The sequence below is a fragment of the Acinonyx jubatus genome, chromosome D1, assembly GCF_027475565.1.
Source record: "Acinonyx jubatus isolate Ajub_Pintada_27869175 chromosome D1, VMU_Ajub_asm_v1.0, whole genome shotgun sequence".
Classification (NCBI taxonomy): Eukaryota; Metazoa; Chordata; class Mammalia; order Carnivora; family Felidae; genus Acinonyx; species Acinonyx jubatus.
In genome coordinates, this window is record NC_069390.1 from 100376325 (window position 1) to 100382561 (window position 6237).

The following is a 6237-nucleotide window of genomic DNA, read 5'->3' on the forward strand; positions in this document are numbered from 1 at the left end:
TATACAGCGACATGACTAAATGTGAGATGTGGTGCTATGAGAGTGAAGTGGCAGGTAGATGTGACCTAGCTGTTGGGTCACGATGGTGTCTTAGGGTTACTTCATTGCCAAATCCTATAGATGCTTTACAGTTGTGGCATGACTATGAGATTGCCCTTGAGAGAGTCTCCATGGAGTGCTCTAAAGGGCAGGAGAGCCGGAACAGAATGGGGCACCTAAAGCCAAAGGCTCAGAGAGTTTTGTGGAGCATTTTGGGGGTCTCTCTGCCTAGCATGCCTTCTTTTCCCCTGTGATTGACTACCACCTATTGTTTATTAGAGCAATTCAAATCGGGCCTTTTTTAGTAAGGTCCTCCCAAATCCTTCCACTCCCATCCCACTGGCCTACTCTGTAGGCTATACCATACAGCGCTATGTACCTACACTAACTCTTAGCATATTGGGCTGGGATGTATTCTTCGTGTCTGGATACTTTTCACTCTTGGAAGTCAGGAGAGCAGGGAGCCAGGCAGGGTGTGGTCTGATTCATCCTCTTATGCTCCTGCCCTGCACTAACCCATGCGCACACCCAGCCTCGTATTGTAGAAGGGAGGGAGGAAGGATGAATGGACAGATGGACCAGCAGATGCCTCTGAAGTCATTTGCAGACGCACCCTCGTTCTGCAGAGGCAGTGAGGTATTGTTGAAGGTGCAGTGCTGTGAGGATTTGGACCCGGATTTGGGGCCTGGCTGGGTCACTGAGAGTTATGTCTTTGCCGTGTGTATGTTTGCGCCTACCTTTCCAATGGGTGAAACAAGAAAATTCCGTGATTCCATGTTGAAGCCTCCTTAGAAGTACTCTAAACTTCTCTCTCTTCAAGGCAGCTCTTGATCATCTCTAAGCTAGAACCAGTGTTTGTTGTCAGATCCACAACTCTTTCCAGGCTGCCCGGTGTGAGGCCGGCAACTATTTGGTGTGCACATTTTATAAAGACAAAATGCTCCCCTTAGCTTCAGTGAAATGACTGGTTGGAGTCATTTGGTTGGATAGAAGTTTGGACAGCTGCCCAGGTCAGGAATGGTGAAAAGGAACCACTGCTTTCCTTGGTCTCTTTGCTCTCAGAAGCCAAGATAAATGCCATCCCGACCCTATGCCCACAGCTATCCCTTTTTCTTAGGAAAGGATTTGGCTCCTTCCAGCTCAGTGCCTCTGTACACAAGCTTTTGCTCTGCCTGGGAGATGCTTCTAACCCCTAAGGACCTGCCCTGGTTGTTAGACTATAATCTAAACTGACAACAGACGTTCTGGTTTTTTAAAAAAGTCCTATCATTTCCATCCTTTCCATTCAGCATCTTCCCTCATTGTTCCCTCCCCCAGCCTATCATCCCCCTTCCTAAGTTGATAGTGAGTCTTATTAAGTGGTGCTGTGTCATAAAGTGTTGAGTTGTGTCAGCTGGAAATGGAACATGATTAAGTATATAAAGGAGCCCCAGCCTCGCCTGCCACAACATTATACAACAGAAACCTTGGCAGTGTGCTAACATCTTTTCTTTCTCGCTTTCCTGGGGAGCAGTGAGCCCGCCTCTCACCATGTGGGTCCAGTTGTTGGTCCTGGGCTCAAGTTGGCCAAGTGCAGAGAAGCAAGTAAGTGGGTGGAAGAGCGAGTGTCATGGAAGGTGGCTGGCGGGAGGTGATGTTTTGAGGGTTGGAATAAAATCAGGCATAGGCATGCCTGGTTAGCCACTCTGGCATAATAAGAACTTTCTTACAGGACAGGTGTCTCTTGTGCCTGACTATAGTTTTAGACAAACCCATGGCTGTGGCACTTCTTTGTCTTTTTTCTTCCCCTAAAATATTTCATCGAGCCTGGAAGAGTAGAGGGAATTTGAATAGCATGCTCCCGAGACAGCCTTGAGGTCAAATGCAGTTGCCAAAGGTGAATGGGTGCTCAGTGCCCTTGGCAACTCACTCTTCCACTCACCTTCTATGCAGACTCCACTGGAGCCTTCTGTGGGTCTTCTGTGTTCCCTCTGAAAGCACACCGAGTCTGCAGAGCTTTCAGGACTCATCACCTAAAGCCTACCTTGCCCCTGCTCAGTCAGAAGGTGCTGAAGAGGCAGAGTAGAGATATGGCTGAGCCCTTACCAGGGCCCAGGCAGGACATCTGCTGCTGGAAAGTCTGAGCATCTCCTGTGTAATGCAGGGTGCAGGACCTGAGACCTCTTTTCCAGCTCCAGTTGTCCCCGAGCTGGCTGAATGTGGCAGAAATTGATGAGGAGTCCATCCATGGCCCTGGGTAAGGTGGATAGAGCTGGATAAACCTACATACGGGCCTAGCAGAGCCCAGAATATCTCCTGGTGCCAGGGAGCTGAATACCCCATGATCCAACTCCCTACCTGTTTTTAAAAAATTTTTTTTTAATGTTTATTTATTTTTGACACAGAGAGAGAGAGAGAGAGAGAGAGAGAGAGAGAGACAGAGCATGAGTGGGGGAGGGGCAGAGAGAGAGGGAGACACAGAATCCAAAGCAGGCTCCAGGCTCTGAGCTGTTAGCACAGAGCCTGATGCGGGGCTCAAACTCATAGACTGTGAGATCATGACCTGAACCGAAGTCAGACGTTCAGCCAGCTGAGCCACCCAGGCACCCCCTACCTGTTTTTGATTTGATACCTTTTCTGTCTGATCGCCTTGAACCCCTCTAGTAGAACAGTGTCCTGGGTCGATGTCATGGAGAAGCTGGGAATCTGTAACCACATCACCCTGATTCTGGTGTTTTGGGCCCCAAGCACCCTGTTCTGCTTCTGGACTTTTAAGGGACTTTACTTATGAACTCATTAAAACAGTACCCCTTGATCCGGTGTACCTCCCCTGTGTACAACCATCTCATCTCGTGGATGAAACGGAGGCCCAGAGAGCACGGTTGCCACAGAGACCTGTGTTTTCCCATCTTCTTTTTCTTTTTCATTTCACACCATCTCTGCTTTGATGTGGAGTTAGGGACTTTGGCCCCAGCAAAGGGTCACACGTGCCCATGAATCTGGGATCTGTGAGTGTCCTTCTCCGGGACGTGGGATGGCCTTGTCCCTCTGTGACCTCAAGTAGAGTTTGTGGTACCTGTGAGGCCCCGAATTCCCTCCTGAGCCTCATACCCTTATTTCCAAGATGCCTGCTGGATATCTCTGCTGCAGATGCATAACTGAATTCTTTTCTTTCATTGCTCACATTTAATCAACACCAAGTGCCAGAGAGTCTGCTGTCTAAATGCCTCTTAAATCAGTCACTGCCTGATTGTCTCCACAGCCACGGATTTCGTTCAGACCCCGGTAGTTTCTCTGGGGGATCATTGCCTCTTCTCTTCCAACCTGTTCTCTCTGCCTTCATCCCACCCTCTCCTTCAATCCACCGTATTGCCTCCAGGGCTGTCTTGCTCAGACACACACGTGATCATGTCACTGCCCTGCTGGAAACTTCCTCCAGGCGCTCTCCGTCATCTTTAGGGTGGTGTCCAGGGATCTTTATAATTTGGCTTCAGTCTATCCTTCTGGACTCATCTTCTGCCATTCTGGAAGGCCCTCCGCTGCCTCCCTCTGTCTGCCCCCCCTACCTGGCTAACATCACCCCACCCTTGAGACCAGGCTGAGCACCTCCCTTCTCCGTGAAGCCTCTTCCAACTCTCCTGAGTCAGGGCATCATCCTCTGTATATTTTTTGCATCTCTGTCATTTATCATATTGATTTATAATTATTGGTCCGTCTGTAGCTCTCCCTCACTAAATAGCTGCTTGAATGTAGGAACTAAAGTCCTAACATGATGCTTAGTGTAGATTGTAGGTGCTCAACAAGCAGTATGAATAAACGTAAGAAGTTTGCAAGATGGGAGTTGGAAGGTGTGTGTGTGGGGGGGGGCCCTGGGGAGCTGAAAGCATCTTGGGTGAGGACAGCCTTTGTGTCCCTGCCTTGTCCCCAATGGCCACTTGTCATTGATTTTCAGGGACTCTGCTCATGAAAAAATATTTAGTCCTGTTTTCTCTTTATCTACATAACATTAACAAATCAGGTGAAATCCTTTTCTGGCCTTAGTGTTTTTCTGTTTCTGCTTTAGAGAACTTCATCCCTGTACCTAATAGCCTGCGCAAAGTGGTCCATCCCCCTTCCCTGGAGCCTTCTCTCTCTCAAACCTTTGACATTCATTGCCTCTGTTCCATCTCGTAGAGGACTGTTCATGTCCACTGTATTACGATTTTTGGATATGAGTGAGGCTTGAAAACGTGGTCGCAGAGCACAGAACCTGTCTGGTTCCCTCTCGGCCACCAGTTGTGCAAGAATGCTGTTCTTTAGTTGCTGGCACTGCTGAGAGAAAAATCCATGTGTGGTTCCTGACAGTAGAAGCTCACCTCAGCTGCCCTTGGGAATATGGCATTTAGCTAGCTTTTATTTGGCCTGTGATGTTTTGTCCAATCCTAATACATGGCTTTATGTGTTTAGCTTGTGTACAAAGTTTACTCTCCTAAATGGCTTATACTCTGTCTAGAGGGACGGTGAGTCCTGGACTAGAGTCTCTGAGCAGAGTGTAATATCATTCTTGTGTTTTATTAACCATAATAACCAGAAGTCTCCAGCCACTAATATATCTGCATACAGGTTTTTCTGAATTTCCAATTATTTTAACATTCAACATAAACTGGACAGAAAATTCATTTCAGTGTAGTTGAGCTTTTTATTCTTTTTAAGCCCAGAGTAAGTCATCTGCTGTGTGAACCGTAAGTCCAGGGGCAGCAAGAGGCTGTCCTCACAGACTTCTCTCTGCCACAAGGAATAGTCTCTGGAGCCATATGGATTGAACAGATTTGGAGGAGTTTCTTTTCCATTTCCCTGCTGCCTTGCCTGTGGACAAACACCCTCAGTCCCCAACTTGGGCCCCGTGACATCTGACAAAATGTTGGAGAGCTCTACTCCCCCATCCCCCCATCCCTCCCCACCGCCCTGCCCAGTGCTCTCCCCTTCCCTCAACTTACGGACCTGTTAGGCCAAGTTGTTGCTGGTTCTTTAAGAATTTTATTTTTACATTTTTCTGTCTATTCCTTTAATGGGTGATAAAATTGATTGACTCTTAGGCTGTAGATGACTTCAGAATATTAGTTGGCATGGTATTGATTTTTTTCTCTTTATAAAGCTTTTCTATAAAGTAAGCACCTGACGACTTTAAGTTACAAACTTTGAGTTAAATTATGAACCTTTTAGCTTTGCATTAGAAGTGGTATCTGGAACCTGATTTGCTAGATCAAACCACATTAGTTGTGTTATGTTATTTTCTAAAAACACATTTCAGAGAAATAACTCCAATCTGTGTTGCATTTTATAGAGCAAAATAATTGAATGGCGGCTGTTTGTAATTTTAGCAATCTCTTAACCTTAATCATATTTAATGGCTTTTCTCTTCAGGCTAACAGGAGAGAGAAAAAAGGTTCCAGCTCTGTTATATAACGGCACTACAGTAACGCACCCCGGTCCTTGGCAGCCCTGTAAATTCCTCCTCTCTGAATTGTTGGTTCGGGACAATCATTCAGCAGGGAATTACTTTCTCATCTATGAAATAAATGAGATGTTAAACTAGTTTTCTGCTTCCTGTGGTACAAATGTATCAGCGTGCAGCCCCGTGCAGCGAGGAATCAAATGCCCAGGGCCTCTGATGGTGGCGGCCAGAAGCTTGAGTGGGCTCAGGGCTCTGGGATCAGTGAGTGAGAGTGTGGCCCCTGGGAAGGGAGATGGAATGACATGAGATGTGAAGGGAGGAGGGGCAGAGTGGGTCCCCGAGGTGCTTTGGGTGCACCCCCGGAATTCAGCAGAGCCCAGGAACGCAGCTTGGGAATGTAGGTGGAGAGAAGGGGATGCCTCCGTCCCTGGGGGTCCCTGTGCTGCCATCTGCTTTGCAGGGAGAAAAGGACGAACTGATTGGCTGCAGGTGACACTCCTTGGGATTTCTTCTTGAGAGCTTAACACACATTTCCACGCAGGCATTTACAAACTGCATAAGACATTGGGGAAAAAATAGGAAAAGATTCTTCCCGTTTTAGGGATGGGAAAGGTGAGAACTTGGGAAGGGAGGGTGATGTAGACCATTGAGTTAAGGGTACAGCTGGGAGCACAGTCTGAGGGTCCGAGACCCTGAGTTAGAGGTGGGGGAACACTGCTGCTCCTACAAAGGCAGGGCCTCCAGCCTTGCAGCTGTCTTCTCTCCTCACACTGGGTCTTCCTCTT

At 47.6% G+C, this 6237-nt stretch overlaps 1 long non-coding RNA gene across 1 annotated transcript; it reads left to right on the forward strand.

The window, feature by feature from the left end:
* The first annotated feature begins 568 nt into the window (after positions 1–568).
* Positions 569–5592, forward strand: LOC113593141 (uncharacterized). Its single transcript, XR_003413190.2, has 2 exons — positions 569–1623; positions 5422–5592. It is a non-coding gene; the product is annotated as an uncharacterized LOC113593141 (long non-coding RNA).
* The last annotated feature ends 645 nt before the right edge of the window (positions 5593–6237 follow it).